This window comes from Triticum aestivum, chromosome 2B (assembly GCF_018294505.1).
Source record: "Triticum aestivum cultivar Chinese Spring chromosome 2B, IWGSC CS RefSeq v2.1, whole genome shotgun sequence".
NCBI classification, from domain to species: domain Eukaryota; kingdom Viridiplantae; phylum Streptophyta; class Magnoliopsida; order Poales; family Poaceae; genus Triticum; species Triticum aestivum.
Genome location: NC_057798.1, coordinates 750,063,273 through 750,087,458, shown reverse-complemented (window position 1 = coordinate 750,087,458; position 24,186 = coordinate 750,063,273). Strand labels below are relative to the sequence as shown.

At 46.3% G+C, this 24,186-nt stretch overlaps 2 long non-coding RNA genes across 4 annotated transcripts; both read right to left on the bottom strand.

Moving 5' to 3' along the window:
* Positions 1-6,743: 6,743 nt before the first annotated feature.
* Positions 6,744-14,830, bottom strand: LOC123047133 (uncharacterized). 2 transcript variants are annotated; one of them, XR_006422802.1, is made up of 3 exons: positions 14,331-14,830; positions 9,582-10,543; positions 6,744-9,381 (listed from the first exon to the last, which is right to left on the bottom strand). It is a non-coding gene; the product is annotated as an uncharacterized lncRNA (long non-coding RNA). The 2 variants fall into 2 exon arrangements; XR_006422803.1 differs by having other exon boundaries at positions 9,809-10,543.
* A 1,191-nt stretch (positions 14,831-16,021) lies between these two features.
* On the bottom strand, positions 16,022-23,835 carry LOC123047132 (uncharacterized). Of its 2 annotated transcripts, none has more exons than XR_006422800.1 (3): positions 23,339-23,835; positions 18,590-19,551; positions 16,022-18,389 (listed from the first exon to the last, which is right to left on the bottom strand). It is a non-coding gene; the product is annotated as an uncharacterized lncRNA (long non-coding RNA). The 2 variants fall into 2 exon arrangements; XR_006422801.1 differs by having other exon boundaries at positions 18,817-19,551.
* Positions 23,836-24,186: the final 351 nt, after the last annotated feature.

Genomic DNA, 24,186 nt, shown 5'->3' with positions numbered 1-24,186 from the left:
GTCCGGACAGTCGACTATTTGGTTCTTTTTGGTGAGGAACCTATTCCAGAATTTGCGTGCTGACTCTCCGGGCTGTTGAGTTATGTGACTTAGATCGTCTGCATCCGGAGGGCGGACATAAGTCCCCTGAAAATTTGCTCGAAACGCATCCTCGAGCTCTTCCCAACTTCCAATGGTATTTTCCGGGAGGCTTTTGAGCCAATGCCGAGCTGGCCCTTTGAGCTTGAGGGGTAGGTATTTTATGGCATGGAGGTCGTCTCCTCTGGCCATATGTATGTGTAGGATATAATCCTCAATCCAGACTCCGGGGTCTGTTGTTCCGTCATATGCCTCTATGTTTACGGGTTTGAATCCCGCTGGAAATTCATGATCCAGTACCTCATCGGTGAAACATAGTGGGTGTGCGGCGCCCCTGTATTTAGGTGTGTCGTTGTCTTCAAACACTCGGCGGGTTGTGTTGCTCCCTGGAGTCTTCTTTTTTGGCCCATAGATGGACCTGACCGGGACATCCTTTTTGCGAGGATCCTTATGTGGATCGTGTGCCGGCTTGTGTGCGGCGCCGCTTGCCGCTCTTAGCCTGTCATCTGGTCGTCTATCCGTCCAGGCGGCCTCTTTCTTTTTTGACTGTGGGGGCTCTACGGCCTCCTCATCAAATTCGGGAAGCAGCTTGCGCTTCGGGTAGCTCTTTGCCTGGTGACTATCGCCATATTTATCTGCGGTATTGAGTACTTTGCTCCGTCTCATTTTGAGTGCGTCCTCCGCTGTTTTGAGCTTCCTCTTTTGCTTCTTCAAACTTCTTGCAGTGGCGACGAGCCTTTTATGAAGGTTCTTATGCTCTGGTGATGTGTCCGGCGTGAGATCGTCTGGACTGTTGTTTTCGCCGGGGATGGGTTGCTTGTCCAATTCATCCTGTTCGGATGGTTGCTTGGTGGCATGTTCGTCGTCCACTGCTTCGCCCTGCTCTAAGGCCGGGTCAGTATGGGTGCCGTTGTTATCAAGGCAGGACTTCGGGCGGCGCTTGCGTCGCCGTTTTGGTTGTTTGTCGGGGGAGTTGTCCTTCGCCACGTCCCGTTGTTCCTTGTTATCGCTTCCTTTTGGCATATCCACCATGTATACATCGTGAGTTGAGGTGGCTTTCCAGTGCCGAGTAGGCGCTGGTTCTTGGTCGTCTCCGGCATCGTCGTCCATACCGTCGATGTCTTCGGAGCCGAAGTCTAGCATGTCGGTTAGATTGTCGACAGTGGCTACTAAGTGGGTGGTGGGTGGGCTTTGAATTTCTTCGTCGTCCGCATCCCAACCGTCCTGACTGCAGTCCGGCCAGGGCTCTCCTGATAATGAGAGATACTTTAGCAAACTCAAGATGTCGCCGAAAGGTGAGTGTTGAAAGATGTCCGCAGCGGTGAACTCCATGATCGGCGCCCAATCGAATTCGATTGGAGGGGGCGCGGGAGGTTCGGAGTCTGGCGAGGAGTCCGGCGCCTCGGAGTCACGAGCTTCATGAGGGACAAGGTCAGTGTTCGGCTCCATCGCCGTAGAGGTTGCAGCCCCCGAGGCGGTGTCTAGCCACCCGTCCTCGATCTACGCAGCCGGCTCCGAATTGAGGATCGGAGCGGACTTGTGTGCGGCCTCCAGGGCACTGTCCGGCTGCAAAGCTAAATCATGCCCATCGTGACAGTGCGGCGCGCTCGGCTGTGGCTCGAATCCATCGAAGATCAAGTCTCTGCGGATGTCAGCCGTGAAGTTCAAACTTCCAAATCTGACCTGACGGCCAGGGGCATAGCTTTCGATCTGCTCCAGATGGCCAAGTGAATTGGCCCGCAGTGCAAAGCCGCCAAATACGAAGATCTGTCTGGGGAGAAAGGTCTCACCCTGGACTGCGTCGTTGTTAATGATCGAAGAAGCCATCGAGCCTATTGGTGACGACACAGAGGAACTCTCAATGAAAGCACCAATGTCGGTGTTAAAACCGGCGGATCTCGGGTAGGGGGTCCCGAACTGTGCGTCTAGGCGGATGGTAACAGGAGACAAGGGACACGATGTTTTACCCAGGTTCGGGCCCTCTTGATGGAGGTAAAACCCTACGTCCTGCTTGATTGATATTGATGATGTGGGTATTACAAGAGTAGATCTACCACGAGATCAAGGAGGCTAAACCCTAGAAGCTAGCCTATGGTATGATTGTTGTTCGTCCTATGGACTAAAGCCATCCGGTTTATATAGACACCGGAGAGGGCTAGGGTTACACAGAGTCGGTTACAATGGTAGGAGATCTACACATCCGTATTGCCAAGCTTGCCTTCCATGCCAAGGAAAGTCCCATCCGGACACGGGACGAAGTCTTCAATCTTGTATCTTCATAGTCTTGGAGTCCGGCCGATGATGATACTTCGGCTATCCGGACACCCCCTAGTCTAGGACTCCAAGACCCTGTGTAACCCTAGGGTTACACAGGGTCTTGGAAGAGCTTGACCCTACTTAGTGCTGAAGCAGATCTTCAAGACGATGGCTTCAATGAAAGATTCCAGTTTGACTCCACTCCTCCACGGACCGCTGTCCTACGTCGCACTCCATCTCTTGAAGACTCTGAATATTCTTCCTCCGCGACAACTGTTAATGCCAGAGTGATCGATGACGAAGATGATGCTACTTCACCACCTCCTACAACTGCACGCATCGACACTGCACCAAGTTCGTCTGCACCGCCAACCAACGACGATAACCCTGCTGCTTCACCTACTCATGAGGACGAGTAGATGCTCTATGTCTTCAAACCTTTTTGGTCCTTACTGACAAAAGGGGGAGAAGCGTATGAGTTGACAGTCTTCAAGCGGGTTCATCTGGGCGGTTGCATTATATTTTGCCTTGTGCTTACAACTCTTGCTTTTTAAAACATTTGGTTCCTTGAGTTGTAACACCTAAACTTGATGGTCGCCTGCTACTTATTTGCTTTACTGTGATGCGATGATAAATTCCGCATGTGCGATGATAACTTCCGCACTTAGATCATCCTGCAGACGTCCATTTTTCATTATGCATGTCATCCTATTTGCTATATCATTTCATGCATGATGAATTATCTTCATAAGTTGAAGTGGATCTCCACAAGTACAACCTGCCATGTGCATTTGCATTCCAAAAGCAAAATTACTTATATGCACATCTTCAGGGGGAGCCCTTGCTACTTATGAAGACAATTTCCTATCCTTTACAATTTCACATACTTTATCCCCGTTGAAAACTTCAACCAGTTTGTCATCAATCACCAAAAAGGGGGAGATTGTAAGTGCATCTAGTGCCACCCCTAGTTAGTTTTGGAGTATTGACGACAAAGTTGGTTGAGGGACTAATGCGTTTGTGAGAATTGCAGGATAATGCAGGTAGTGTCCCTCATTGATTCAGTTTACCTACCGGAGATGACCCCTAAAAATGTATGAAGACATTGAAGACAATGGTGGTATGAGAAGATATTCATATTGAAGACTATGACATGAGAAGACATTGCGTGAAGACTATAGAGCGCGAAGACTGTGTGGTTTCGTTGTTTCCTTTTCTTCTTTGTTGAGTCATAGGAACCACCGTCTGTTAAGTGGGGTCCAAGTGAACTAAGTCAGAGTGACTGAAGTGATGCTCAACCCAAATCATATGTCTTCGAGCGAAGACAATGAGAGCAAATCTTATCCAGAGCTGGATGAGTCAGCTTTGCTTGTAGCCCAAGTAAAGTTGCCGCGTGTGTTTGAAATCTGACCGTTGGAACACGTGTCAGTTCCTTAGTGACCCAGGGTCATTTCGGACAAATCAGGTCGGGTTGCCTTGTGGCTATAAATAGCCCACCCCCTACACCATAAATTGGTGGCTGCTCAGAGTTAGTGCACGGCTTTTATCGTTTGAGAGCAACCCACCTCGAAGCATTTGAGAGAGAGAAATCCTTGCGAGGACAAAGCCCAAACACCCAGAGCCAAAGAGTGTTAGGCATCACTGAAGTCTTTCTGTCTGTGTGACCTGAAGACTTATTACACTTGAGGACTGTGAATCCTCCAGCCGGTTAGGCGTCGCGTTCTGAGCATCCAAGAGTCATTGTGGATTGCCGGGTGAACGAAGTCTGTGAAGGTTCGGAAGTCTACCTTGAAGACTTACCAGAGTGATTGGGCGAGGACTAAGTGTCCTTAGCTCAAGGGGAATAAGGTGAAGACACGGTCTTCTGAGTTGAATCTCAGCCTCCCTAACCAGACGTACAGTTGTCACAGCAACTGGAACTGGTCCAACAAATCTTGTGTCTTCGACAAGTGACTGGTTCTATCTCTTCCCTCCTTTACTTTGAGTTTGTCTTCGTGAAGTCATTGCTTATCTGTCTTATCTGATTGACCTCATTGCTTGACTACTATTGTTGATTGGCTTCATACTATCTTCCATCCTGATCCTACTACCTAGCTGCTATTAGTCTTCGTACGTTAACACTATTGCATACTTGCCTATGGCTTGCTTGTTGTAGTTTATCTTTCGCTGCATATTAATTAGGTCATTTCTATTGTTTGTCTTCGAAACTACCATGTTTTGAAGACTTTGATAAAAATCGCCTATTCACCCCCCCCCCCAGTCGATAACTAGCACTTTCAGATACTGACATGCAAAATATATGACTAGTGGTACCAATCCGCTACAATCGTGCCCAAGTGTGGTACTTCCATGCAATTAACTCGAAACAACTGGTAAGAGCATCTCCAGCCGCGCCCCAACAACCCCCTCCCAAGGCCCTTTTTATCGTCGACGCTAAAAAATGGCCCAGTCGCGCCCCCAAAAGCCCACTTTTTGCCGGTTAGGGCCGAATTTGGTGCCGGTGGACCCAGGCCAAACTCGACGCATTGGGGGCGCCGGGGGAAACAATTTTGGCGCCAAAGCCCGGTGGACCCACCGAGCCAGCGACCAGCCATGTTTCGTCCTCCTCATCGTCTCGTTTTCCCGCGGGGAACCAATGCCAGGGCTGCTGCCGGTCAGCCTTCCATTAATTCCTCACGGGCGGCGCAGTGAAGACGCGCTGACACGCACCCCACCCCCTCCCGCCATGCGTACACACGTCTGCCACCCGCTCGCCGCCACCGGCCGCTTTAAAAACCGCCCCCTCCCTTGCCGGTGGATGCACACTCCTTCGCCCGCAGTCCCTCTCTCGCCGCCGACGCCCCCATCTCATCTCTCTCTCCCCGTAGTCTACAACCGTCAATGGGAGAGCGATTCCCCGGCGATGGAGAGGCGGCCAACGGATTCGGCCGCCACCACCTGCTCGAGTGGGAGGCCTACCTCCTCCACGAGGCGAACTACCCGGCGTCGCCTGACATGCGCGTGCCAGGCTCGTGGAGGCTCAGTGCCTGAGGCGTACCTGTCCCCCCACCACCGAGCGACGACCGCCGCCCCGCCGAGATCGAGCGCGTTCGGGCGTCTCTGCCGGAGGAGGTGCGGGACCTTTTGAAGTACGCCACCAGCAACCACGCTCTCTGGACGGCGTACTCCCAATGCTGCCACGAGGAGCAGCTCGCGTCCACCACCAACACATCGGTGAGGGGCCGTTACAACACCGACGGGTGCCGCCTGTGGTGGGGCGCCCCCGGATGCATGCTCCACGCCGTCCTCGAGTACCTCAAGGGCGGCAACGAGCCGCCGCTCGAGTACCCGGCGGCCCCGGCCACGGCCCCCCTAGGAGCGACAACTCTTGGCTGCCAAGGCGCATGGAAGGTGGGTCCTCTTCCTCTTCCTCCCGCTCCTCCAACGTTGAGGACGAGCCCGCGGAGAAGCCGCTCGGGCGGCGCACCCGCGGCGGTGCCCTCATCATCATCGAGGGCGGCCGTGCCCCCCCTGCTCCCTCGTCCGCCTCATCAAGCCAAAGACCGAGACGGGGTCGTCATCGTGAAGAAGGAACACGAGGACATGGCCCCGCCGAGGAGACTGCCCTCAAGTGGGCGTGGGAGGACTATGTCCAGCTAGAGATGGAGCGCGAGCGCCGCGCCCTTGAGGAGATCGCCGCTCGGCGCCGCGGTCGCGACGAGGGCGGCGTCATCGTCCTCGACGACAGCGACGACGAGGCACCGCCCCCAACCAAACCCGTCCGCCAAGGTGGCCCAGGGCAGGGTTGTAGCAAGGACGGCGGGGACTACAACGCCTTCTGCAAGCTCTTTGGGGCGTAGGCTCAAGGTGGCGCGGCGGGTGGCAACGACGTAGTAGTAGTAGTCACTACTTTTTTCTTATCTTTTCAATATGTACGGAAAACAATGGAACGCCTAAATTTCACCCAATTTTGCTTCGTGTTTAGCCGAATTTTGGCCGAGTATGGTTTTAAAAAACGACGTCTGGGGTGACTGGAAAACCCACTGCCCCCAAGCCGAATTTATTACCGGTTTGCCCTCAAGTGGCGCTATTTCAAGCCCTTGGGGGGCCGAACGGCTGGAGATGCCCTCAATTGGAAGCAACACTGTCCCAATGGCCATGTTGATCTTCGTGAATAAGGAGCAGCTGCAAGGACTGTGAAGTATATCTATGTCATGTTTGCACAACCCAACTCCTACCACTTCCAGCTTCAAAGAATTGAAAGATGGCGAGTATTCTGTATTGATTTCGCTGTCACAGGTGAAAGGTGACACGAAAGGTAGTAATGGGGCATCCAATTGGTCGACCACACAAAACAACCACGCATACATCCCAAACAGACCACTGATAGATGCACACAAAAAAAGACCGCTGATAGCATAGATGTTCAGAGAAACCCTTCATGCTCCTTATATTGTGCATTTCAGTTTTGAAGCTAACAATTGGAGGAATTGTATTTGTATGGTTACAGACTAGCGATGAGGCCCAAGCTTTCAACTCAACTGAGCTCCATGAAAAACTATGTGTTGAGCATTGATAACTGCAGTTAAATCGCTGCTAGCTGGATCAGAAAGTTGGGTACATATGAACCCTTTTCCGAACTTGGCAAAAATCATACCCCTAAGTTCTAAAAATTGCAAAAATAAAATAAAGTGTTTGACCGTAGAGAATGGTAGGATGTTACCCTTGTTATCCTTTTTTGTAGATATTTACATCTTTTGCATAATATTTCCGTCATATTTGGACACATCAGAAAATATGAATCTGATTAAGTTAAAAAAACGGGTTCATAACTTCATATGTACCCATGTCCCAAATAGCATTTTCAGTAATAATTGCTCCAAAGTCCAATCACATAGCATGCTACTGGGAATTGAAACAAGAGCTGGCTTGCAGTTTCATTGGTATCACTGTCCTTGGCTCCTTGCTAACCTCTCCTGAAGAAATTGTTTCTTTGTCCAGACTATGCCTTTGCTGGGTTAATAAGCTTATTATCATGGGTATTTCATCCCTTCACACCTTTGATGCCCTTAATCTTCCTGTCATTCTGCAAAACCTTACGTAAAAAATCTTACAGTATATACCCATCATGTCAAATCTCATCTCCAAATGACAGTATCTTCTGGACCTGTTAGATGTGTCGCCATATATACTCATGTCAAATCTCATCTCCAAATGACAGTATCTTCTGGACCTGTTAGATGTGTCGCCATATATACTCATGTCAAATCTCATCTCTAAATGACGAAATGTTCTGGACCTGTTAGACATGTGTCGCCAATTTACTCAGCAATTTGTAAGATGTCTGGTGCATTATGTCAAAGAGTCCATGAAGGATGAAAAATCCTCAGTTATCTGACGGAGGCTTGACATAGGGCAAAACTGTATATATAGTCTGGATTATGATGCAGGCAAGCACTACTGCAGCAGCTAATGCACCCAAAGCTAACCACGGGTTTCGGAAGTGATTTAACCACAGCCATGCTATCCATCTATTCAGGCGACTCTGGTAGTGGGCCTCCAACGCCCAACATATATATTTTAAGTAGTATTTCAAATCAAACCCGAATGTCGCTTGTTTGGTGAGTCTACTGAATAGAGTTGACACCTCTTCATCGCTATCCATCATATGCACGATGATGCCTCTCTGAACAAATAGTGTGGCATCAGTAGGCGTAGCGACGACCTGAGACATGAAAGTGACATAAGCACTGATGTCATTGCCATACCTGGGGTCTGTTTGCTCTAGTGCTAAAAGGTTCTTGAAAAGAGACTCACTGGACTCACCAACTGGCAAACAAGGAATCTCCATAACTCCGTTGATGAACCTTATGTCCAACAGAGAATGCCTACTTTGTCCGTCATACTCCCTACGTATGAACTGAACCCCCACTTCATGGTACTCTTCTGCTCGACGCCAACGCTTCCAAAGCTTACCTGATTCCAAGCACTCCATCAGCTCTAGGTTTTTGTCAGGGTCAACTGATTTACCTGACATATTCCATCGACGTAGAAGACCGTGAAAATAACTTCTCTTCTGCTGATACTGAAGCTCCTCATCGAATTTCTGACTAGGTCTCAAGTACGTGTGACATAGGTGGAGCAGATGATGGAAATGTTTGGATCTATCATTCTCTTGTATAGCTATTGGATAATGACACAAGAGGACCTTTACAAATTCAGCAGCTTTTCTTCAAAGCGATCCAACTCCTGTACTTTCACCTGATACTAATTCGTAAATACTCTCCATAACGAAAAAGGGTATCTGGTTCTCCAGCAAACAGAGCATGTCGTGCCATGCAGGACCACTCAACCAATCCCCAGCACCGTAACTGTTCCCAATGCTTGTCCGCTGGTTTGCATCCTCCTCTCTGGTATTTCTTCCTGTTTCCTGAATAATTTCCACATTAATCTGTTCCAGCTCTTCTACCGTCACGTTTCCATTGACTTCTGTTTGGTTAGGTCCCTGGTTCAAAATTCTGGAATGTGATACCCCGGTGCCAACATTTTCATCAATACTCACAAGTATGAAGCACCCATCCAGCAAAAGCATCTGCACAAACCTTTTCCTTTCCATTATTATCAGCTCCGACTAGCATTTCCTTGCTTGCTTCTCTAGTTTGGCTATTGCTTTAATGTAATCATTCAGAGCTTTATTACGGTTCAGTTTTAGTACCCTGTCTAAATGTTCCCATATTTTCTTCTCCATATATTGAAAGTGATGGCCTCCATGGTGATACGGGCCAAATGATATAACAATGGGTTCGTAGGACACACAGTCAACCTCTCGAATGTGTTCTGGGACTCTTTGGATTGGGCACATGTTGGTGCCATAACCACCCGCATCACATTGTGACCAGAAAGATTCTATTTCCCTCATCATGGAACTGGCCATCTTATCCATGTCTATACATTTGAATCTTGATGTTTGACAGACAGTCATTTGTTGCTAGGTTATTCAGGATGCAGATCGACCTTGTTAGATGTCAGCAGATGGCATGCAATATTTTCAGCAGCAGCAAATAACCTCTGCAGGAGAGAAATTCAAATTACTGAGCAGTGAAAATGTGATTTACAATAATAAATTTCAATTTCGCAGCTACAATTGCTTGGTCAAAATACACCGGCAGGGGAAGATTGCAAGACAAGCCTCGCATTGTTCACAAAATTGGACATAAGGTAGCATACTAATATATGAACCTAAGCCTAGATCGTCAGCTCCAACGTACCTGTGATTACTTCGCTTTAGAAGATGCGTCTTGGACCAAAATTACCACACTAAACCAGAGATCCACACTCACAAAATTAAAGAGGAGTGGAACTCATGGAAAGAGAGAGATCGGCGGATCTGGTGGCAAGAGGGGAAAATAGGGAAGATGCATCTAGATCTGACTGTTTCTTTTATCAAAACCAGCCAAATTGTTTACTAAATGGATCAGAATATCCAAGCGGCTACCTTTCTCCTCTTCGCCAATGCTATCTGGCCCCGCTTCCGTTCAGATCCGACATCTATGGTAACACACAATGGTGCGTCTTGGCTCTCGCTCACGGCGGCGCCGGGGACAACGGACCGAAGCCCTGAAGCCCGGACCTAGGTGCTCAAGCACTGGTGTTGGCGAGAAAATCGGCTATTTGCCACTTTCAATATCGGGCTTCGCAAAACTGCCACTCTCAACATTGGCTTCGCAAAAATGCCACCCAGTTCGTATGCACTTTGATTACCATGCCATTTTTTCTTTTTTCATTGCTTTTATTTTTATTTTCTATTTTCTGGCACCTGAAAGGACCGAAGTACCCCTGTAGCTATCTTCACGTACTTTGGCATCAGATCAGCACTTGAAGCGGACGAGTGCGTGCTGCCCGCCGTGAATACCGTGCTTGCCGCATCCCTGGTCGCCAGGACTTCTTGGGTCAATCGCTGGACGCTGCCCCCATCTCCTGGGTCGCGACGCCGCTGATTGCCTCAACACCGCGTGCCGCCAATCTCCTCGGCGTCGTGCGCCGTCGATCTCCTCGGCTTCGTGTGCTGCCCATCACCCAGTACCGCAGTGGCGACATGGAACCCAATCTTTCTGGACGGTATTACGTTTTACCTTTCCCTTGGTTTGTTCGTTTGACTCCAGTTCAACAAAGCTCCTCATGTGACGTATGGAATCTGTGGGAAGCACATTCATCATCCCTGATCTACTCCCTGTTGATAACCATTGATGTATAAATCCGAATGATGATATACCATCTTATTGAGAAGAATTTACAACAGGAGTAGCGCTCATAATGTAAGCATTAATTAAACAAAGGTAGTTTATTCATTGTTATCCTGGTGGCAGTGATAGGCTGTCAATTTACAACAGAAGCAGTGTTCATAATGTAAACTTAATTACGAAGGGAAGTAGTAAATTATGTTTGAGGAACTAGAGGATGATTACAAATAGTAGAAATCTGATCACTAACTCAGTCTTGTGTTCATGTTTTCCTAATTGTCTGGAATATGCATGATTCGGAGGTCGCGCTTGGTAGCAGTACTAGTACTGATAATCCATATTTACTGGTTGAGGCTTCTTCAACTGTACAACCAACACCACCTATCATAGAAGTTGACTGGGATAACTTACAAATAGTAGAGACACATGATGATGAAGGTAGAGTTGAACTAGTGAGTGAGGATCAACTATGTGAGATTTTGGGCTTGAAGGATGACGAGGAAGAGAAAAAGAGTAAGACTGAACCAAAGCGTCATAGAATGGTTGAGCAGGGGACCGATAATGAAGGTGCTGCCATTCCTGTTAGTGATGCAATACCAAATGAAGTAGTGATTACATATGATAAGGACCAGCCAAAAATGGACCTTGGCACTATGTATCCATCAATGAAGGAATTCAGGTTAGCTGTAAGACAATTTGCCATCAATGAAGAGTTTGATCTAGGCACGGAGAAGTCAGATAAGAAGAGATTTAGAGGGTTCTGCAAGTCAAGTGAAGATTGCCCTTGGAGAATTGTTGGCAGCCTACAGGATGACAAATGTACTATAAAGGTGAAATATGGATAAGTGTCTAACCTCCATTTATTAATTATAAATTACGTACATGCGTATGTCTGTCCTATTTTACTATCTAACATCCATTCCTTCTAAAACTGTATATGTGCAGGTCACGGTCTGAGTTGATCAACATGATTGTATTTCAAGCAGCAGGGTGAAGACCATAACACCATCTCAGAACTGGGTTGCTAGCAAGGCTGTGAGTATTCTTAGAGATTCACCCAGTATGGGTGCTAAGGAATTACGGAAAAAATTGCATGAAAAACACTCTGTCGCAATTTCATATGACACGGTTTGGAGGGGAAAAGAAAAAGCTCTCGCTGAGGTTTATGGTAAATGGGAAGAGAGTTTTGAGATGCTGTACAGATGGAAGGCTGAGGTACTCAAGAGGTCACCTGGAAGTTTTGTGGAGATTGAAGTACTGGAAATAGATGGTAATGTGTACTTTCATCGGTTTTTTTGTGCACTTAAATCATGCATTGATGGTTTTCTGGAAGGATGTAGGCCACATCTAAGTATAGATTCTACTGCATTGAATGGAAGGTGGAATGGCCATTTAGCCTCGGCTACAGCAGTTGATGGTCACAATTGGATGTATCCACTTGCTTTTGGGTTCATAGCATCTGAGACGGAAAACAATTGGACTTGGTTTATGAATCAGCTTAAGAAGGCAATAGGAGATCCTCCACTTCTTGCAGTGTGCACAGATGCGTGCAAAGGCTTGGAGAATGCGGTGAAGAATGTGTTCCCGAATGCTGAACAAAGGGAATGTTTTTACCATCTTATGAAGAATTTTGTGAAAAGGTTCCATGGGTTTGGAAGGATGTATCCGGCAGCAAGGGCTTATAGGGAAGAGGTGTTCACAGAACATATGGCAAAAATTATTAAAGAATCAAATGAAGTATGGAACTGGCTAAGTCAATACCATACTCTCAAGTGGATGAGGTGTGTCTTCAATCCAGATATCAAGTGTGACTACATCAATAATAACGTAGCAGAAGTTTTTAACAATTGGATCCGGGACATTAAGGACTTACCTGTTGCTGAACTAGCTGACAAGATTAGAGAGATGATCATGCTTTTGTGGAGGAAGAGGAGAAGGATTGGAGAAAGACTTCTATCTGGACGGATACTGCCGGCAATTATGGTTCAACTGAGGGCAAATACAAGAGGTTTGGGGCATTTGAAAGTTGTGGAATCTGCCAATTGGAGTGCAGAGGTGTGGGACAATAGCAAGAATTGTGAAAGGCATATTGTGAAGCTAAATCAGCAAACATGTACTTGTCTTGAATGGCAGCACACTGGTAAGCCTTGTCAACATGTCTTGGCATTTGTGACCTCACAAAAGAGAGTAGACCTTGAGCAGTTTGTGCACGAGTACTACTCCGTGGACAGATTCAAGGCGGCTTACGGGAGAGAGATTCAGCCAATGACAGATAAATCACAGTGGCCACGAGTGGAGCTGCCATTTGCCGTGGGAGCACCACTTGCAAAAAGAAACAAAGGAAGGAACAGAAAATTGAGGATCAAAGGGTGTCTTGAAGGTGGCCACAAGAAGAAAGGCGCCAATGATGGTGTCAATGACGGCTCCAATGATGGTAGCACTGCTCCAACGAATTCTAAGGGGAAGAAAATGATTAGAGGCCCAGTGACTTGCAAGAAATGTGGTGAAAAGGGTCATAGGCAAGCTAGTTACAAGTGCCCACTGAATGGAACCAAAAAGAGGCAAGTGTTTTTTCTTTCTATATATCAAAGCTTAAATTATCACCTCATGGTAAAATATATCTTTATCTAATTTGCAGGAAGAGGAAGCCTAGAAAGAACGTTACAAAAGCTAGGCCAACTGAACCTAGCACTCCGCAAAGGCCAACTAGAGAACAAATACTACAAGACAGCCCAGGCATGGTCACTAGAAGGTAATCAAGAACGACAAATATCTCTGTGTTGAATAATATAAAAATGAGAAGCAAAATATTCATCTCATTGTGATAACACATATATGTGCAGCCGCCTTGCTTTCTTGCTGGGAGAGGGTACTTCTTCACAAGGCACAACAACTACTCCAGAGAGGATGCCCACTGCAGCTCTAGCAAAGAAGTTGACTCCAAAGAGGAAGCTACAGATTGGATGAATGATCTCTATGCAATTGATGTTACAGTTATTTGAGATGTGAACTCACAAGTAGTTTTCTTCTATGTGAACTCAGTTTCTCCAATTTCCGTGAGCCGTGAGCTATATTTTTTGAGCTGTGAACTCATTTCAGTTTTATCTATGAATTGTTGTTTTATTTTGTGAGATGTGAACTCGGTTCAGATTAATCTATGATGTAGGCAAAGGCCATCAGTAAGTTAATAAACTGATACATTGCCAAGGATGGTCAAAGTCAGTGAGCTTCTGTTGTATTTCTTCTTTTCTTGTTTTTTCAACAGTGTGCACTCACTCAGTTACTCTCTGAAACATCTAGTGGATCTGTGTGGCATACTTATCTGGCTTCTTCTCTAGAACAGAGGAGCGAGGACGCACTGCTTTTCCCCTTGTACTATGAGACACTAGAAGAACTACTAGCACTAGCTAGCTTCTCCTTATGATTTGTTCGTGTGCCTCTTGATTTTCTGATCTACTAACTTCTCCCGTGCATTAATCTCTGAATCATGGTTGTAGTGTTTACATGTATCTCCTTTGCCAATATACTAAAATTTGAGGTCCACATGTTTTTGCCACTACACGCTACAATTCCATTTCCTGTGCTTGAACAAGCTACAACAAGTGCAGCAGAACGGGTTGCAGCAAGTAGCTTATAGACTGAAATTTGTGGCATTTCTTTCTTGTATTGTTGCTCAGTTGATCGAGGCCATGAAACTAAACGTGACATGCTATTCTTAATGTAATTTCCAAATTGCAATCCAAGAACAAGTAAATGCGTACATCAAACATGACTTACAGGTTGCTTGCATTCTACATTTTCAGCACCTGCACACGCGTTCGTCTCCTCCTCACGGACCATCAAAAGGGCCTCCAGTTGATGTTGCCATGGTGCTGGTGTTCAGGGACACGAAGTCGCTGGCGCACCTCTCTAGCATGCCGTGCGGCGAGCTCCGCCAGCACGCAGGCGAGGGCGAGCTACGGTTGCTCGCGCAGGGCCTGGGCGGCGAGCTACGGCGGCTCGCGCAGGCATCAGAGAGGCGAGGATGAGCTATGCCCGCTCGTGCAGACTTGGACGAGCACCGTCGACGAGCTACGAGAGCTCGAGCAGGCATAAGCGAGGCGACGGCGAGCTCCGCCGGCGCGCGCAGGCTTGGGCTACCAACGGCCGGCTGCGGCGAGCTGCGGTTGTTGGCGCAGGCGTGGGGGAGCCAGGGCGGTGAGCTGCTGTGGCTCGCACTGGCATAAGTAAGCTACGGCGGCGGGCTATGGCGGAGACAAGGACGAGCACCTCAGAGGTCAGAGCAATCTGACCCAACCACACACGCATCAGATAAGGTTGAAAGAGCCTAGGGGTATTTTGGTCCTTTCAGATGCCAGAAAATGGGAAAAGAAAAAGAAAAGCAATGGAAAAGAGGAAATGGCATGATAATCAAAATGCACACGGGCTGGATGGCATTTTTGCGAAGCCAATGTTGAGAGTGGCAGTTTTGCGAAGCCCAATATTGAGGGCGGCGTCATCGTCCTCGAGGACAGCAACGACGAGGCACCGCCCCCAACCAAACCCGTCCGCCAAGGCGGCCCAGGGCAGGGTTGTAGCAAGGACGGCGGCGACTACAACGCCTTCTGCAAGCTCTTTGGGGTGTAGGCTCAAGGTGGCGCGGCGGGTGGCAACGACGTAGTAGTAGTAGTCACTACTTTTTTCTTATCTTTTCAATATGTACGAAAAACAATGGAACGCCTAAATTTCACCCAATTTTGCTTCGTGTTTAGCCGAATTTTGGCCGAGTATGGTTTTAAAAAACGGCGTCTGGGGTGACTGGAAAACCCACTGCCCCCAAGCCGAATTTATTGCCGGTTTGCCCTCAAGTGGCGCTATTTCAAGCCCTTGGGGGGCCGAACGGCTGGAGATGCCCTCAATTGGAAGCAACACTGTCCCAATGGCCATGTTGATCTTCGTGAATAAGGAGCAGCTGCAAGGACTGTGAAGTATATCTATGTCATGTTTGCACAACCCAACTCCTACCACTTCCAGCTTCAAAGAATTGAAAGATGGCGAGTATTCTGTACTGATTTCGCTGTCACAGGTGAAAGGTGACACGAAAGGTAGTAATGGGGCATCCAATTGGTCGACCACACAAAACAACCACGCATACATCCCAAACAGACCACTGATAGATGCACACAAAAAAAGACCGCTGATAGCATAGATGTTCAGAGAAACCCTTCATGCTCCTTATATTGTGCATTTCAGTTTTGAAGCTAACAATTGGAGGAATTGTATTTGTATGGTTACAGACTAGCGATGAGGCCCAAGCTTTCAACTCAACTGAGCTCCATGAAAAACTATGTGTTGAGCATTGATAACTGCAGTTAAATCGCTGCTAGCTGGATCAGAAAGTTGGGTACATATGAACCCTTTTCCGAACTTGGCAAAAATCATACCCCTAAGTTCTAAAAATTGCAAAAATAAAATAAAGTGTTTGACCGTAGAGAATGGTAGGATGTTACCCTTGTTATCCTTTTTTGTAGATATTTACATCTTTTGCATAATATTTCCGTCATATTTGGACACATCAGAAAATATGAATCTGATTAAGTTAAAAAAAAACGGGTTCATAACTTCATATGTACCCATGTCCCAAATAGCATTTTCAGTAATAATTGCTCCAAAGTCCAATCACATAGCATGCTACTGGGAATTGAAACAAGAGCTGGCTTGCAGTTTCATTGGTATCACTGTCCTTGGCTCCTTGCTAACCTCTCCTGAAGAAATTGTTTCTTTGTCCAGACTATGCCTTTGCTGGGTTAATAAGCTTATTATCATGGGTATTTCATCCCTTCACACCTTTGATGCCCTTAATCTTCCTGTCATTCTGCAAAACCTTACGTAAAAAATCTTACAGTATATACCCATCATGTCAAATCTCATCTCCAAATGACAGTATCTTCTGGACCTGTTAGATGTGTCGCCATATATACTCATGTCAAATCTCATCTCCAAATGACAGTATCTTCTGGACCTGTTAGATGTGTCGCCATATATACTCATGTCAAATCTCATCTCTAAATGACGAAATGTTCTGGACCTGTTAGACATGTGTCGCCAATTTACTCAGCAATTTGTAAGATGTCTGGTGCATTATGTCAAAAAGTCCATGAAGGATGAAAAATCCTCAGTTATCTGACGGAGGCTTGACATAGGGCAAAACTGTATATATAGTCTGGATTATGGTGCAGGCAAGCACTACTGCAGCAGCTAATGCACCCAAAGCTAACCACGGGTTTCAGAAGTGATTTAACCACAGCCATGCTATCCATCTATTCAGGCGACTCTGGTAGTGGGCCTCCAACGCCCAACATATATATTTTAAGTAGTATTTCAAATCAAACCCGAATGTCGCTTGTTTGGTGAGTCTACTGAATAGAGTTGACACCTCTTCATCGCTATCCATCATATGCACGATGATGCCTCTCTGAACAAATAGTGTGGCATCAGCAGGCGTAGCGACGACCTGAGACATGAAAGTGACATAAGCACTGATGTCATTGCCATACCTGGGGTCTGTTTGCTCTAGTGCTAAAAGGTTCTTGAAAAGAGACTCACTGGACTCACCAACTGGCAAACAAGGAATCTCCATAACTCCGTTGATGAACCTTATGTCCAACAGAGAATGCCTACTTTGTCCGTCATACTCCCTACGTATGAACTGAACCCCCACTTCATGGTACTCTTCTGCTCGACGCCAACGCTTCCAAAGCTTACCTGATTCCAAGCACTCCATCAGCTCTAGGTTTTTGTCAGGGTCAACTGATTTACTTGACATATTCCATCGACGTAGAAGACCGTGAAAATAACTTCTCTTCTGCTGATACTGAAGCTCCTCATCGAATTTCTGACTAGGTCTCAAGTACGTGTGACATAGGTGGAGCAGATGATGGAAATGTTTGGATCTATCATTCTCTTGTATAGCTATTGGATAATGACGCAAGAGGACCTTTACAAATTCAGCAGCTTTTCTTCAAAGCGATCCAACTCCTGTACTTTCACCTGATACTAATTCGTAAATACTCTCCATAACGAAAAAGGGTATCTGGTTCTCCAGCAAACAGAGCATGTCATGCCATGCAGGACCACTCAACCAATCCCCAGCACCGTAACTGTTCCCAATGCTTGTCCGCTGGTTTGCATCCTCCTCTCTGGTATTTCTTCCTGTTTCCTGAATAATTTCCACATTAATCTGTTCCAGCTCTTCTACCGTCACGTTTCCATCGACTTCTGTTTGGTTAGGTCCCTGGTTCAAAATTCTGGAATGTGATACCCCGGTGCCAACATTTTCATCAATACTCACAAGTATGAAGCACCCATCCAGCAAAAGCATCTGCACAAACCTTTTCCTTTCCATTATTATCAGCTCCGACTAGCATTTCCTTGCTTGCTTCTCTAGTTTGGCTATTGCTTTAATGTAATCATTCAGAGCTTTATTACGGTTCAGTTTTAGTACCCTGTCTAAATGTTCCCATATTTTCTTCTCCATATATTGAAAGTGATGGCCTCCATGGTGATACGGGCCAAATGATATAACAATGGGTTCGTAGGACACACGGTCAACCTCTCGAATGTGTTCTGGGACTCTTTGGATTGGGCACATGTTGGTGCCATAACCACCCGCATCACATTGTGATCAGAAAGATTCTATTTCCCTCATCATGGAACTGGCCATCTTATCCATGTCTATACATTTGAATCTTGATGTTTGACAGACAGTCATTTGTTGCTAGGTTATTCAGGATGCAGATCGACCTTGTTAGATGTCAGCAGATGGCATGCAATATTTTCAGCAGCAGCAAATAACCTCTGCAGGAGAGAAATTCAAATTACTGAGCAGTGAAAATGTGATTTACAATAATAAATTTCAATTTCGCAGCTACAATTGCTTGGTCAAAATACACCGGCAGGGGAAGATTGCAAGACAAGCCTCGCATTGTTCACAAAATTGGACATAAGGTAGCATACTAATATATGAACCTAAGCCTAGATCGTCAGCTCCAACGTACCTGTGATTACTTCGCTTTAGAAGATGCGTCTTGGACCAAAATTACCACACTAAACCAGAGATCCACACTCACAAAATTAAAGAGGAGTGGAACTCATGGAAAGAGAGAGATCGGCGGATCTGGTGGCAAGAGGGGAAAATAGGGAAGATGCATCTAGATCTGACTGTTTCTTTTATCAAAACCAGCCAAATTGTTTACTAAATGGATTAGAATATCCAAGCGGCTACCTTTCTCCTCTTCGCCAATGCTATCTGGCCCCGCTTCCGTTCAGATCCGACATCTATGGTAACACACAATGGTGCGTCTTGGCTCTCGCTCACGGCGGCGCCGGGGACAACGGACCGAAGCCCTGAAGCCCGGACCTAGGTGCTCAAGCACTGGTGTTGGCGAGAAAATCGGCTATTTGCCACTTTCAATATCGGGCTTTGCAAAACTGCCACTCTCAACATTGGCTTCGCAAAAATGCCACCCAGTTCGTATGCACTTTGATTACCATGCCATTTTTTCTTTTTTCATTGCTTTTATTTTTATTTTCTATTTTCTGGCACCTGAAAGGACCGAAGTACCCCTGTAGCTATCTTCACGTACTTTGGCATCAGATCAGCACTTGAAGCGGACGAGTGCGTGCTGCCCGCCGTGAATACCGTGCTTGCCGCATCCCTGGTCGCCAGGACTTCTTGGGTCAATCGCTGGACGCTGCCCCCATCTCCTGGGTCGCGACGCCGCTGATTGCCTCAACGCCGCGTGCCGCCAATCTCCTCGGTGTCGCGCGCCGCCGATCTCCTCGGCTTCGTGTGCTGCCCATCACCCAGTACCGCAGTGGCGACATGGAACCCAATCTTTCTGGATGGTATTACGTTTTACCTTTCCCTTGGTTTGTTCATTTGACTCCAGTTCAACAAAGCTCCTCATGTGACGTATGGAATCTGTGGGAAGCACATTCATCATCCCTGATCTACTCCCTGTTGATAACCATTGATGTATAAATCCGAATGATGATATACCATCTTATTGAGAAGAATTTACAACAGAAGTAGCGCTCATAATGTAAGCATTAGTTAAACAAAGGTAGTTTATTCATTGTTATCCTGGTGGCAGTGATAGGCTGTCAATTTACAACAGAAGCAGTGTTCATAATGTAAACTTAATTACGAAGGGAAGTAGTAAATTATGTTTGAGGAACTAGAGGATGATTGCAAATAGTAGAAATCTGATCACTAACTCAGTCTTGTGTTCATGTTTTCCTAATTGTCTGGAATAGGCATGATTCGGAGGTCGCGCTTGGTAGCAGTACTAGTACTGATAATCCATATTTACTGGTTGAGGCTTCTTCAACTGTACAACCAACACCACCTATCATAGAAGTTGACTGGGATAACTTACAAATAGTAGAGACACATGATGATGAAGGTAGAATTGAACTAGTGAGTGAGGATCAACTATGTGAGATTTTGGGCTTGAAGGATGACGAGGAAGAGAAAAAGAGTAAGACTGAACCAAAGCGTCATAGAATGGTTGAGCAGGGGACCGATAATGAAGGTGCTGCCATTCCTGTTAGTGATGCAATACCAAATGAAGTAGTGATTACATATGATAAGGACCAGCCAAAAATGGACCTTGGCACTATGTATCCATCAATGAAGGAATTCAGGTTAGCTGTAAGACAATTTGCCATCAATGAAGAGTTTGATCTAGGCACGGAGAAGTCAGATAAGAAGAGATTTAGAGGGTTCTGCAAGTCAAGTGAAGATTGCCCTTGGAGAATTGTTGGCAGCCTACAGGATGACAAATGTACTATAAAGGTGAAATATGGATAAGTGTCTAACCTCCATTTATTAATTATAAATTACGTACATGCGTATGTCTGTCCTATTTTACTATCTAACATCCATTCCTTCTAAAACTGTATATGTGCAGGTCACGGTCTTAGTTGATCAACATGATTGTATTTCAAGCAGCAGGGTGAAGACCATAACACCATCTCAGAACTGGGTTGCTAGCAAGGCTGTGAGTATTCTTAGAGATTCACCCAGTATGGGTGCTAAGGAATTACGGAAAAAATTGCATGAAAAACACTCTGTCACAATTTCATATGACACGGTTTGGAGGGGAAAAGAAAAAGCTCTCGCTGAGGTTTATGGTAAATGGGAAGAGAGTTTTGAGATGCTGTACAGATGGAAGGCTGAGGTACTCAAGAGGTCACCTGGAAGTTTTGTGGAGATTGAAGTACTGGAAATAGATGGTAATGTGTACTTTCATCGGTTTTTTTGTGCACTTAAACCATGCATTGATGGTTTTCTGGAAGGATGTAGGCCACATCTAAGTATAGATTCTACTGCATTGAATGGAAGGTGGAATGGCCATTTAGCCTCGGCTACAGCAGTTGATGGTCACAATTGGATGTATCCACTTGCTTTTGGGTTCATAGCATCTGAGACGGAAAACAATTGGACTTGGTTTATGAATCAGCTTAAGAAGGCAATAGGAGATCCTCCACTTCTTGCAGTGTGCACAGATGCGTGCAAAGGCTTGGAGAATGCGGTGAAGAATGTGTTCCCGAATGCTGAACAAAGGGAATGTTTTTACCATCTTATGAAGAATTTTGTGAAAAGGTTCCATGGGTTTGGAAGGATGTATCCGGCAGCAAGGGCTTATAGGGAAGAGGTGTTCACAGAACATATGGCAAAAATTATTAAAGAATCAAATGAAGTATGGAACTGGCTAAGTCAATACCATACTCTCAAGTGGATGAGGTGTGTCTTCAATCCAGATATCAAGTGTGACTACATCAATAATAACGTAGCAGAAGTTTTTAACAATTGGATCCGGGACATTAAGGACTTACCTGTTGCTGAACTAGCTGACAAGATTAGAGAGATGATCATGCTTTTGTGGAGGAAGAGGAGAAGGATTGGAGAAAGACTTCTATCTGGACGGATACTTCCGGCAATTATGGTTCAGCTGAGGGCAAATACAAGAGGTTTGGGGCATTTGAAAGTTGTGGAATCTGCCAATTGGAGTGCAGAGGTGTGGGACAATAGCAAGAATTGTGAAAGGCATATTGTGAAGCTAAATCAGCAAACATGTACTTGTCTTGAATGGCAGCACACTGGTAAGCCTTGTCAACATGTCTTGGCATTTGTGACCTCACAAAAGAGAGTAGACCTTGAGCAGTTTGTGCACGAGTACTACTCTGTGGACAGATTCAAGGCGGCTTACGGGAGAGAGATTCAGCCAATGATAGATAAATCACAGTGGCCACGAGTGGAGCTGCCATTTGCCGTGGGGGCACCACTTGCAAAAAGAAACAAAGGAAGGAACAGAAAATTGAGGATCAAAGGGTGTCTTGAAGGTGGCCACAAGAAGAAAGGCGCCAATGATGGTGTCAATGACGGCTCCAATGATGGTAGCACTGCTCCAACGAATTCTAAGGGGAAGAAAATGATTAGAGGCCCAGTGACTTGCAAGAAATGTGGTGAAAAGGGTCATAGGCAAGCTAGTTACAAGTGCCCACTGAATGGAACCAAAAAGAGGCAAGTGTTTTTTCTTTCTATATATCAAAGCTTAAATTATCACCTCATGGTAAAATATATCTTTATCTAATTTGCAGGAAGAGGAAGCCTAGAAAGAACGTTACAAAAGCTAGGCCAACTGAACCTAGCACTCCGCAAAGGCCAACTAGAGAACAAATACTACAAGACAGCCCAGGCATGGTCACTAGAAGGTAATCAACAACGACAAATATCTCTGTGTTGAATAATATAAAAATGAGAAGCAAAATATTCATCTCATTGTGATAACACATATATGTGCAGCCGCCTTGCTTTCTTGCTGGGAGAGGGTACTTCTTCACAAGGCACAACAACTACTCCAGAGAGGATGCCCACTGCAGCTCCAGCAAAGAAGTTGACTCCAAAGAGGAAGCTACAGATTGGATGAATGATCTCTATGCAATTGATGTTACAGTTATTTGAGATGTGAACTCACAAGTAGTTTTCTTCTATGTGAACTCAGTTTCTCCAATTTCCGTGAGCCGTGAGCTATATTTTTTGAGCTGTGAACTCATTTCAGTTTTATCTATGAATTGTTGTTTTATTTTGTGAGATGTGAACTCGGTTCAGATTAATCTATGATGTAGGCAAAGGCCATCAGTAAGTTAATAAACTGATACATTGCCAAGGATGGTCAAAGTCAGTGAGCTTCTGTTGTATTTCTTCTTTTCTTGTTTTTTCAACAGTGTGCACTCACTCAGTTACTCTCTGAAACATCTAGTGGATCTGTGTGGCATACTTATCTGGCTTCTTCTCTAGAACAGAGGAGCGAGGACGCACTGCTTTTCCCCTTGTACTATGAGACACTAGAAGAACTACTAGCACTAGCTAGCTTCTCCTTATGATTTGTTCGTGTGCCTCTTGATTTTCTGATCTACTAACTTCTCCCGTGCATTAATCTCTGAATCATGGTTGTAGTGTTTACATGTATCTCCTTTGCCAATATACTAAAATTTGAGGTCTACATGTTTTTGCCACTACACGCTACAATTCCATTTCCTGTCCTTGAACAAGCTACAACAAGTGCAGCAGAACGGGTTGCAGCAAGTAGCTTATAGACTGAAATTTGTGGCATTTCTTTCTTGTATTGTTGCTCAGTTGATCGAGGCCATGAAACTAAACGTGACATGCTATTCTTAATGTAATTTCCAAATTGCAATCCAAGAACAAGTAAATGCATACATCAAACATGACTTACAGGTTGCTTGCATTCTACATTTTCAGCACCTGCACACGCGTTCGTCTCCTCCTCACGGACCATCAAAAGGGCCTCCAGTTGATGTTGCCATGGTGCTGGTGTTCAGGGACACGAAGTCGCTGGCGCACCTCTCTAGCATGCCGTGCGGCGAGCTCCGCCAGCACGCAGGCGAGGGCGAGCTGTGGTTGCTCGCGCAGGGCCTGGGCGGCGAGCTACGGCGGCTCGCGCAGGCATCAGAGAGGCGAGGATGAGCTATGCCCGCTCGTGCAGACTTGGACGAGCACCGTCGACGAGCTACGAGAGCTCGAGCAGGCATAAGCGAGGCGACGGCGAGCTCCGCCGGCGCGCGCAGGCTTGGGCTACCAACGGCGGGCTGCGGCGAGCTGCGGTTGTTGGCGCAGGCGTGGGGGAGCCAGGGCGGTGAGCTGCTGTGGCTCGCACTGGCATAAGTAAGCTACGGCGGCGGGCTATGGCGGAGACAAGGACGAGCACCTTAGAGGTCAGAGCAATCCGACCCAACCACACACGCATCAGATAAGGTTGAAACAGCCTAGGGGTATTTTGGTCCTTTCAGATGCCAGAAAATGGGAAAAGAAAAAGAAAAGCAATGAAAAAGAGGAAATGGCATGATAATCAAAATGCACACGGGCTGGATGGCATTTTTGCGAAGCCAATGTTGAGAGTGGCAGTTTTGCGAAGCCCAATATTGAGGGCGGCGTCATTGTCCTCGAGGACAGCGACGACGAGGCACCGCCCCCAACCAAACCCGTCCGCCAAGGCGGCCCAGGGCAGGGTTGTAGCAAGGACGGCGGCGACTACAACGCCTTCTGCAAGCTCTTTGGGGTGTA